At 37.4% G+C, this 12,489-nt stretch overlaps 1 protein-coding gene across 1 annotated transcript in view; it reads right to left on the bottom strand.

Annotated features, from left to right (window-relative positions):
* Window positions 1-12,489, bottom strand: part of LOC149743889 (uncharacterized) — a 114,639-nt gene that overhangs the window by 66,126 nt on the left and 36,024 nt on the right. The window lies entirely within an intron of this gene.

Below are 12,489 nucleotides of genomic sequence, written 5' to 3'. Positions count from 1 at the left end.
AAAAGTTAAAACCTCCTAACAGACCAGCATTCCGACTATAGAATCAGCTGATTTATGGGTAGCGAGCATTTTGTTATCAAAATACTCATCCACAGCTGAGTGAGCCTATAGCATGGATACATGGTAGATTTCTGTACCAGAAATTGGATGAGCTAGTGTGTGGATCTCCTTCCAAATGCTAAGATTTCAAGGGCTCAACTGAGACCAGAACAGCATTTTCCAAAGTTGCTAGAAACAGAGTCCTTTAAAATGTTCCACTGACAAAGGGTTGTAGAGCCAAATAAAGTTTAAAAACACTTCAGACAAAACTCTACTTAACAGTGAAATTCACAGAGCACATTATAGCTCATTCCACATCTCAAAAGTCCTCCAGTCACGAAACATGTTTAAATTTACTGAACCCAGGATTTCTCAAGTTTATTTTACTACAAAATCCTTTTTCTTACTTTTTTTCTTTTTTGTTGACTTCACATTCACTAATGTCCCATGGGAGCATAGGTGATATTCAAAATATTTAACAAACTTCAAGTGAAGGCACTAAACAATCAGAAGGCTGTCTGACTAATTAGAATGACCGTAAAACTAGTGTTCTTTGGATCACTATTTAGAGGAAAAATCTGGTTTAAAACTGAGATCTTAATTGATAATCTAATGCCATCAATCTGCAAAGTTGCCTTAATTAGTAGGGTTTTTTTTTCTTTTTTTTTTGGTTACAGTTGCTGGACTTAAAATGTAGCTGATATAATGTAAATCATTTCAAAAAGGTCAAATGTATGATGTCACATGTTCTCTAGCATCAAATCCATTTCACTAAGTCTAAAATAATCTCTTTCAAGAGACGCAATATTTTTTTAACCCTGGAAGGTTCGGTTCTAACCTTAAAATAACTTAAAGACACTTTTCAAAACTAAACTAAAAATTGAAAAAATAAATAATAACTAGAAAAAGGCAAGAGCTAAAGAGACATTTTCACTGGCCATTAAAAAAATTCTCTTCTTAAATCTGATTTTTAAAAATTAATAGAAAAGACTGGCAATTAACTTATTTTCCCTGGTGACTACTGCCTGTTTGGGGTGATACAAACATTTACCTAGATAACTGTGATTTAGGAGTAATAAGAATTATAGTTTTGGTCTCTGTCCCAGTTTCTGCCACAGTTTCTAAAACCCTTGGGATTTCCTAAGTGATGAGGTGATAATGGTGTCTTTTGTTATGTTAACAAGGTGATCTTTGGAAAGCACTTAAGGATGGGAGCAGGCAGCCTGTGGAGCCAACATTGTGATTAGAGGTTGGAACTTTCAGTCCCACCCCCTTGCCCTCAGGGCAGGGAAGAGCCACTCAAGATTGAGCTCAATCGCCCATGGCCAATGAGTTATTCAGTCACACCTGTGTACTGAAGCCTCCATAAACCCCCAAGGACAGGGTTCAGGGAGCTTCCCAGTTGGTGAGCACATGGAGATTTGGGGAGAGTGGGCTCCATGCTTTCTCCCCATACCTCATCCTATACATGTTTTCTATCTGGCTGTTGCTGAGTTTTATCATTTTATAATACACCGGTTAATCTACTTAATAGGATATTTCTGTGAGTACTATGAGTCACTTGAGCAAATTAATTAAAGCTAAGAAGGGGTTCGTTGGAACCTCTGATCTGTGGTACAAGGGTCAGAAGCACAGGTGACAACATATACTTGGTGACTGGCACCTGAAGTGTGTGTGTGCATTCCTGCTGGACTGAGCCCTTAACATGTGAGATCTGATGCTATCTACAGGTAGATAGTGCCAGAATTGAGTTGAATTATAGGACACCCAGCCGTTTGAGCACTGCTACGCTCTCTCATTGGAAATGGGGTGCTCAGGACCACTTAATGCTTTCCAGGCTCTGGCTTCTGTGAATTCATGACAACAGTAACCTCTGAAACATACACATGTACCTTTGCCACAAAAAACTTCTGATAGACACATAAGAAATTAATAAAAGTTGCTAAGAAAGGGAGTAAGGGACCTAACATTGGTTGGATGAGGGGCAAAAATATTCCAGAAGGAATTACTACTACTATTTATCTTTTGATAGTATGTGATTTTTAAATATGTGATCTCATTAGATTTTCCAAATACCAATAAACAAGATAATTATCATTTTTTTAAAAAAAGGCTGAAGAAAATGTAGTTTTATATACTTCAGAAAAAAGAAAATTGAGGGAGGATTTGACTATAGCGTTCAGTAGGCCAAGAAATGTGAATAAAGAAAGAATTACTATAAAGGGGCCAGAAAAATGATTTAGGAGACAAGACTTTAGGAGACACTTTCTGATAAGCAGAGCAGTAACTCTTGCCCATTTCCTTTGTTTTTGGCCACGAATGGTTAAAGGCTCCTGTGAGAGGGCTACAAGGGGACTAGTGTCCACATCAAGTGGATAGCTTAGATCCTGATACCAACTACTGGAAATTATCCAGGGCCCAGGAAAGAAGTACTGGTAAGCTGCAGTTGCCAGCACGGTGCTTGGTAGATGTAAATATTTGTGGGTCTGCTAAATTAACGGTCAGACTATAATTCATAATATCTTGCACACAAACTAGATTGGTAAGTTTTCAGTGGATGACTTTATTACCATTCCGAACTCAGTTAGATGGAACAGTACTCCTCAGTGATTGAGAAATCCATCTTCCTCAATCTTCATGTATCACCATCTGCAAACATTGCTCTCTCTCACAGATTACCTGCCTTCAGCTATGGATGAGACAGTGAGATGCATTTCATTCTCCTCTTCATGGACACACAGAACAATGACCTTTTCTAACCTCCCTTGGAGCCAGGCAGAGGTCAAGTTTTTGCATTCTTGTTGAAAGGGTATGGGTCTACCCCTTTCAGGCCCGGCCAGGAGATATTATGCATGATTGCCCATGTTCCCTTCTGCTGTAGTTTAGGTAGTCATGCATTTAAGACAACACCTCAAGGTGGAGGGGGCACGGGTTCCTGATTCACTACTTGAAAGCAATCTGCTAAGAATGAACCACCTAATTCACACTGGTCTCTGACAAGAGAAATAAACATTTATTAAGTTAAGACACTTGGCTTTCAGGAGTGTTTGTTAGACTACCTAGCACCAATTACCTTGAGTAATTCATTGCTAAACTGCTACACTGGTAATAACCACGGACTAGTGATGAGTCTACTTAATTCCAATCCTCTCCGTTTCTCATTGCTGATTTACTCTATACTCACCAGAAATTATTTTTCATAGGACTGCTCGATGACCATGTCAGTCTAGAATTATCCATAGTACCTCTATGTCTATCTCTTCCTCCAATTCAACTTCCCAGTAGGGGACCTGGCATTACCCCTCTGTGTAGATACAACCATGGAGAATCAGGTCCTAACGAGATCGTATCTAGAAGGGCCCTGTTCTGCAAGGTTTATGGTTTATTTTGCTATACCTTGGATTCATATGTTGGTTTAAAATAAAAAGTGACATGATTTTTGAAGGTTGAAGCTGAGTGGCTGAACCAAATTTCTATAATCAAGTTAACATATATTTTCCCCCGAGTCTGTACTAGGTCATTTCTTAAAAATTATTTTTTCTATCCTATGAATCTATATGTTTACATAAGCATTAGCTATTATTCCCAACGTCTATGTTATGGACGGAAAATAGGATTCTTCTCGTGTCCCAACTCAAATCAAACAGTAAAGCATTGTTTACATTATACAAGGTTTACATTGCACAGGACTGTTTATATTCTACAAGCATCCTGAGGTCATGTCTAGACCCAATGGGAAAAAATGTCATAATAGATTAGTAAGGACTGTAATGAAGATGGAAGGGGAAAGTGGTGGCATATGTGCTAGGCATTTATTTCCCCAACTGAGGTCATTTCCTTGTCATGTACAGTAAAAAATCACAATGTTACTGTAGTCGCTCATGTGCTGCAATCCACTGCCCACCCATCCACGCATCTAACATTTTTGAGGACTTAATCTGTGCCAAGGACTCTACTCTCTGCCTGAAAGGCAAGTGAAAAATACAACCCAGGTCTTTCCTGAAAGAGCACATAAAGGAAGACTGATCTCTGAATAGTAAGTGACACAAGATAATGGCTGAATGGGTGGTTTCTTTTATCGTGCACTTGCAAGATAGAAAGCAGAGAGAAAAATAGCTCCAAAGAGTTGGACAGTTATATTATCATTGATTTTCGAGTGACCACCAATTAAAGGGCATGCTTAGCAGCTAGAAATGAGGGACCTCATTAGATGACTACAAGAGCCAGACACTTTCAAAACGTTCCCCTAAACTCTCAGTTCCATTTTCATTTCATGAAGAGACAGCTTGGGAAGTCGGAGGTCACGCTCTTGTATGTCCACAACAGGGATGATTTAAGGCACCGGTAAGCTCCTGCTGAGCTGCCACCTAAGGTCATACGACTGTGAATCATGGCGGGATATAATGACTTGGGCAACATTCTTTCCTGCAAATACGTACAAGATGGATGGTGAATAGTATTGAAGTATAATATATGGTGCCGATCATGAATTTAAATTCCCTCAGAAATGGAGGAGAAACAATTAGCAAAGGGCATTCTTGACTTCGTTGAGCAGCAATGCCTCTCTGACTCCTGAGACACTCATTTTCAGCAGTCAGGCCACAAGATGTGTCTTCAATTTCTGCAAAACTTAGTTCTAGCTAGATTTTGGGAACTAATGGGAACATGATCTTAATGGATGCCTCATGTTTCTCATGCGGTGTGGCTGTGGAAGTTTATGGGATGGAGTCAACAAAAAAGACAGGTCCTTTTTTACAGCATTCTTTATATCTGTTCAATCTTGTCACTACCATAGTGTCCTACAAAAAGGACGTTTCAGGGATTGTGTGAGGCCTGGTACAGTGTGTTTTTATAGTGAGAGTGGGTCAGCGGATGGAGAATCACATGAGAGAAAACAAGAGGATGAGGTGCTATTCCTGGCTCCGGCTTCACCTCACAGAATGACCTTGGCAGAAGCACTTAACCTCACTTTGAATCTTTGAATCTCAGTTTTCTCATCTGTGAAATGAGGAAAGAACATCTGCCCCTTTGCTCCCTCTCAGGATTGTTGGAGGATTAAACAGATCAGGGCTATAACCTGAACTACGGTGAACCCATGAGGAAAAAAATTAGACATCACTTAACTATATAATATTCTTTTTAATCATTACTAATTTCCAAAGGTGAAGAAAACCTTGTTAAAAAAAATATGTAAGCTGATTGTTTTTCTGAAAACAAAATAAAGGCTCAACTAGCAACCCTGCATTAAAAAAGAGAACCTGAAATTCACATTCCAAATCTACTTCGAGACAGAAAGACCCCCAAATTCCTTCCAGTTTCCTAAGATTTTTCCACTATAATTTTTTTTCGTTATTGTCTTCTTCATAAAACGTTAGTTATATTTTTGGGTTTTGCAATTGCATAGTTTAGCATATATAAGGAAATCGTCTTTCCAATTCACTAATAAAAAAGGGAGTACAGGAGAGAAGGAAGAGAGGGAAGGAGGAGGGAATAAACAGAGAGCAAACCCACGTGGCTAAAAGAAACTGACCTGAGAAGACAAAACAATTCATAATTTAAAATACTATATAATACAAATGAAGTTAAAGATGTGTTTGCCCAGAAGAGGACTGACTGGAAGTAAACTGATATGATTATCTGGATAACACCCTGTATTTCCCTGCTTTAGTGAAACAAGTCAGTCATAGAAGAGCTCTATCTACAGGGAAATTATGAAAGAAATAATCTTCATTTCTCCATGATTCTTTAAAACCAAACTGGACTTTATTCCTTCTTATTTCTCTCTCAAACTCCACTCCTCGACATAGAAAATAGCATTCTGGAATGACTTAGAATTAGAATTAGAGATCAGTCAATATTTCATGATTTTAAGGTTCTTCATTAGGAACAATGTGAATTTGGGCCCAATAATCCTAATCCTAGCTTTTTCTTTAGTTCTATAGTTCTATTAGGCCATGTTGTTAGAGCACTGTTTACACTTATTGCCAATAGTCTCTGGATTGGAGGTCAAACTGTTACTTACCTTCTTCAGCATACCCTTCAATGATTAAATGCCCCCAAGGACTTTTAAGAATCATTTTCATCTTGTAAATATTTTTTAATTGACATCTTAACTTTATAGTTGCTTCCCCTGTGAGGGAAAGAGACTAGGGTGATGGAGGGTTTTTGCTTCTTACTTTGTATTTTTTCAAGGACTTATTACTTTTTAAATTAAAATCAAGGAACCAGCACAAGAATGCTAGTAAGGTATAAGTGAGATGTAATGCTTGGTGTGCATAAGGGTTCAATAGTCCACTGTGAGAGTGCAGCCTGTTGAACAACCTCGGTGATAAGTGGGAACCACTTGTCCAAGACTATTTTATTTAAGATGCAATACTCATTTCTATCCCCTTCAATACATTTTAAGTACCCCAAGCTAGAATAATGGGGCTAGAGGTGCAAGAAGAATATTATACCAAACAGGGGCAATATAAAAACACATTACAATCAAATTTTCCTTATTAAAAATATAAGTCAAAAACCTAAATACAATATTATTCCACAGAGTTTTAAGGTATATTAAAAACACTGTGATAGGATGTTTCAAAAATTATGGTACAATCCCCTTCTGACACCCTCATTCCTGAGTCACCACTTCAGCAGGACTGGGCTTTGGCATACTCAACCCACATGATGAGACAATAGCAAAAGAGCTTGATGGCTCAGCTGCCGAGGACTAGCCCACTAGGTTCTGAAGACAAGTGGACCAGGTGCTCCCACTGCCCATGCCAACCACCAAACCTGTGAGCGAGGCTGTCTCAGACCAGCTCTCACTCAGCTGATCCATCAGTTGACTAAAACTGCATGAAGGAGCCCAGAAAAAACCGAAAGTAAAACACTACCCAGATGAACCCAGTCCCAAATTGCCAAGTAATTGCTATTTTAAGCCACTAAGTTTTTTGTTGTTGTTGTTTTGTTTTCTATATCTTTATTGGAGTATAATTTCTTTACAATGGTGTGTTAGTTTCTGCTTTATAACAAAGTGAATCAGTTATACATATACATATGTTCCCATATCTCTTCCCTCTTGTGTCTCCCTCCCTCCCTCCCTCCCTATCCCACCCCTCTAGGTGGTCACAAAGCACCAAGCTGATCTCCCTAAGCCACTAAGTTTTGAGGTGGTTTGTAATACAGCAAAAGCTAACCTATACTATAATACGATTTGGTCAAGTGGGTTTATCCTTGAGAATGCAAGGTTGGTTCAGTATCAGCCAGTCATATCATGTGATTCACTGTATTAGTTAAATAAAAGGAGAAAATCGTATCATCATTCTTTTTAGATAGAAGAGATAAAAAGCATCCCATGAGGTTCAAAATCTATTGGGTAGGGTAAATTTTATAAAACTAGATCCAAATAATAACTATCTTTCCTTGATAAAGGCTATATACCAAAAATACATGGCACATGTATACACTAACAAAAATTATTATACTACTAATTTTTTTTAAAAATTAGCATTTCCTTTAAGGAGAGAATTGAGATAAAGATTTCTAACATTACTGGTCTATTGGAACCGACCTTTTCGGAGCTGTGTATTGAGAGGAATAGAGAGAGAAGGTTTAGAAGAATATAGATAAAAATGTCATATTTATAGATTGTTTTGATTATGTATTTCATTGGAAACACAGGAAAATCAATAAGCTATTAAATCTAAGAAAAGAGCTCAACATAGGGGCTGGAAAAAAATTAATGCACCAAAATCAACTGTGTTCCTCCATAGCATCAGTATCTAGATACAATACAAGATGAATTTACCATAGTAACAAAACCTATAGAGAGTATGGGGTTTCACCTAATAAATTATGCAGAAAATCTTCATAATGAAAACTTTATTAGAGGACACATGAGTAAAAGAAATATATATCACAGGTATGGATGAGATGACTTACTATAATAATATAAATGTCCTTATATTAATCTATAAAATTAAATGCAACTGTAATAAAAGGCCAAGCTCTTTTTTTTTGAGGGACAGCATAAAAAAGTGATTCTAAAATGTATCTGGGGGACTTCCCTGGTGGTGCAGTGGTTGAGAATCTGCCTGCCAATGGAGGGAACATGGGTTCAATCCCTGGTCCACGAAGATCCCACATGCCACGGAGCAACTGAGCTGGTGCACCACAACTGCTGAGCCTACACTGTAGAGCCCACGAGCCACAACTACTGAAGCCCACGAGCCTGGAGCCTGTGCTCCGCAACAAGGGAAGCCACTGCAATGAGAAGCCTGTGCACCACAACAAAGAGTAGCCTCCTGCCCCACCCCTCGCTGCAACTAGACAAAGCTCACACGCAGCAATGAAGACCCAACGCAGCCAAAAAAAAAAAAAAAAGAAAGAAAAAAAAAGAGCAGGTTGCTCTATCTCCTATAAAAACATTAAAATAAAATAAAATAAAATGTATCTGGAAGAATAAAGTTCTCCATACAGCTAAGGTAGTTTTGAAAAATAAGCTCAAAATGGAGAATGTGCCCTACACATTAAGATATGTTGGGAAGTCATGATAGATAAGAACTGTGATGCCCTTGGAAGAAACAGCAAACAAGAAAACAAATCAAACAGGTGGCCTAGAAATAGAGCTATATACAGAGAGGAAGTTGGCACATGAAAGAGATGGAATCATAGTCCAATGGAGGAAGTTGAATTACAGCTTTTGGGGAAACAGTCTCATTTTCAAAAGAGATATGAGACTGGATCTTAACCTAGTGATATCACTTATGTTGTACCCAGTCCTATATAGCTCACCTAATCTTCACAAAAAAATCCACAAGGCATAAACTATTATCCTCATTTTACAGGTGGAAAAACTGAGGTATGAGAGATAAAATGACTAGCCTAAGAAGTACATGGTGGAGCTGGAACTTAAACCCCACAGAAATCATTCTATTAACCATTATGTTATATAATTCCACCTAATGTACAAAACTAAAATACAATAGTTTTAATATCTAAATGTGAAAAATAAAATCTAGAGAGAATAAAAGAAATTGCAAGGGAATATATTTGTGATTTCAGGGTAAGAGATGAAATAGATCTTTGAAAAATAAAGAAACATACATTGTATGAAGCAAAAGTGATGAATTTAACTATATTAAAATTATAAATTTATTAATATAAAAATTCTGATTTAAAAAAATGGGCAGAAGAGCTGAATAGACATTTTTCCAAAGAAAACATACAGATGGCCAACAGGCACACGAAAAGATGCTCAACATCACTAGCCATCAGGGAAATGCAAATCAAAACCACAATGAGAGATCACCTCACACATGTCAGAATGGCTATCATAAAAAAGAACAAAACTAACAAGCCTTGGCGAGGATGTGGAGAAAAGGGAACCCTGGTACACTGTTGGTGGGAATGTTAACTGATGTAGCCACTAGAGGGGTGGGACAGGGAGGGTGGGAGGGAGACACAAGAGGAAGAAGATATGGGGACATATGTATATGTATAGCTGACTCACTTTGTTATAAAGCAGAAACTAACACACCATTGTAAAGCAACTATACTCCAATAAAGACGTTAATAAAAACAAAACCAAAACAGAACAACCATATAATCCAGTAATTCCACTCCTGGGTATATATCTGAAGAAAACAGAAACACTGATTTGAAAAGATGCATGCACCCACATCCAGTGTTTATAACAGCATTGTTTACAATAGCCAAGATATGGAAGCAACCTAAGTGTCCATCAACAGATGAATGAATAAAGAATACGCGCCATATATACACAATGGAACACTGCTCAGCCATAAAAAATGATTAAATTGTGCCATTTGCAACAACATAGATGGACCTGGAGGGTATTATGCTTAGTGAAATAAGTCAGACAAAGACAAATACTGTAATGATATCACTTATAAGTAGAATCTAAAAAATAAGACAAATGAATGGATACAACAAAACAGAAACAGATTCACAGATATAGAAAACAATCTAGTGGTTACCAGTGGGGAGAGGGAAGGGAGAGGGGCAAGATACAGACTGGGAATTAGGAAGTGCAGACAACTTATGTATAAAATAAATGAGATACAAGGATATATTGTAGGGCATGGGGAATATAGCCAGTATTTTATAGTAACTTTCAATGGAGCATAATCTATAAAAATATTGAATCACCACGTTGTACACCTGAAATTAACATAGTATTGTAAATCAATTATACTTTAATAAAAAATTAGAATTTTATGTACAATAAAGGATACCAAAGTCAGACTGAAAAACAGTTGATGGGTAGAAGACATATACATTACCCAAAACCCAATAAAGGACTCAACATCTGAATACAAAAACTTCTACATCTCTAAAGACACAGAATACTCAATAGAAAAATGAGCGAAGGTCATGATAGGCAATTCATAGAATGGAAAACATGAATAGCAAGAAAGTATATGAAGACCTAACTTTTCTAGAATCAGAGCAATGCAGAATTAAAACACCTTACTTCATATGAACCCACACATGCCAAATTTCCAGAAGTTAAAATGCAAATTATGCTGTGGAGCAACTACGCCTGTGCATCACAACTACTGAGCCTGCGCTCTAGAGCCTGGGAGCCACAACTACTGAGCCCGCGCGCCTAGAGCCTGTGCTCCGCAACAAGAGAAGCCACTGCAATGAGAAGCCTGCGCACCGCAACGAAGAGTAGACCCCTCTCGCTGCAACTAGAGAGAGCCTGAGTGTAGCAACGAAGACCCAATGCAGCCAAAAATTAATTAATTAATTTTTTAAAATGCAGATTAACAGCATGTGGTGACAAAGGATATGGCAAGAGAGAAATTCCAAGTATTGCTGGTGAGGGGGAAATGGTACAGCTATTCTGGGGAGGAATCTGTGAAATAAGGCATATATATGACTTCCACCTCAGCCATTCCACAGCTGCACTGTTACTCAAGGGGACATGTGGAAAGAGTGTATTAATGCCTTATGGTGGACATAAAGTGTTGAAAATAGCCTAAGTATGTATCACCAGGGTAATGGATAAGCAAAACATGGTATTAACATATGGTGGAATATTAGACAGTGGCCAGAAGCAATAATTTCTATGGAGCAACACAAATTTTAAAACAATAATTTTGTGTAGAAAAAATAAAAGAACAGGATGTGATTTTTAGTCGATACTACTTTTGCAAAAATTAGAAAATACAAAACAATTCGATATTTCAAATATATACACGTTTAAAATAACTATGAAAGGTGAGTTGGGAAATTACATATTAAATGGCCCAAATGGTGCTATATAGGGGAAAATAAAGGAAATAAATCTGGCAGAGGAACGTCGGGGCCAAAACCAATCTTAAAAGTATTAGAAAATAGAGTGACCGTACACACTGATGATAGAGTAACATGAACTGAGGCATATGGTCCCTTTTGAGTAAATGCCTTAAATACAAACTAAAAAAATAATGTCATAAGCTTTACAAGCACTATAAAAATATTTGGCATTATTGCAGTAGATAGTAGAAATATATAACCTTTCAACTTAAATAAAAACAAGACTGATGAAATATCAGCTTTGTTCCCATGTCATCCATGCTAAGGAAGAAATAATAAATCAGCTTTTAAGATAGAATTTTTTACAATGAGAGATAAAAAAACAAACAAAAAGAAACCCTAACTGTTTATCCCATGAAGGGAGAAAAAAACAATTTGAAAAGTCACAGTAGAACTCTCTGAGGATAATATTTAACATCAATTTTTTTAAAACAGAATTTTAAGAAGCTGGTTTTGAATTGTTTATAGAGTTTCTAATTAGCATGCTGAGGAAATACAGGGTCCATCTTAATCCAGAAGCAAGTAAAAAGTTCTGACTCTTAAAATTCTAGGCTCTAGAGTAGGTGCGTGCTGGTGTGCTGGTGTGTATGTGTGTGTGTGTGTGCACATTTGCTGTGTGTTTTCAATAAACTCAAGAGTACATAAGGTGTATGTTATTACATGGTAACAATCCTTGAGCAAGTCTAACTGAAGGTCAGTAGCAAACAAGTAGATGCCGCTTGGGTGGCCCTCCAAACTCTCAGGTAATGCGCAGATCTGGCTTGGCATTCATGTTCTGCTTTTAGACATAATGCATTTTTATGTTCTTGTTAGCATTGAAAGACTAACTTGAATATTTTGCAACTGATGAAATGGACAACAGAGCAGTAACCTAGAGTTTACAAGTATTTGGGGCAGTAAAACTTTAGTTCTAGATTTAACTTGGATTTTAGTCCTAATTTAACTTGGACTTTCTACAACGCATTTTTTTTCTATAAACTGGAGGTATATACCACCATAATCCTAAAAAACCTGTGACTTTGGGCTTCAGGGGTCTAAGCCTTCTCTCTAAGTGACTGAAAGGTACAACTGGATATTAGACCTGTCTAAAAATTGTCCTTTTCTGTCCTCATATACAAGGGTTCAGCTTGATTTTTG

The sequence above is a fragment of the Delphinapterus leucas genome, unplaced genomic scaffold (genome assembly GCF_059928025.1).
Source record: "Delphinapterus leucas isolate spDelLeu-1000000601 "Yukka" unplaced genomic scaffold, BTC_Dleu_Yukka2 spDelLeu_asBTCV2_sq61, whole genome shotgun sequence".
NCBI lineage: Eukaryota > Metazoa > Chordata > Mammalia > Artiodactyla > Monodontidae > Delphinapterus > Delphinapterus leucas.
The sequence above is the reverse complement of the archived record's forward strand: the minus strand, read 5'-3'. Positions and strand labels throughout refer to the sequence as shown.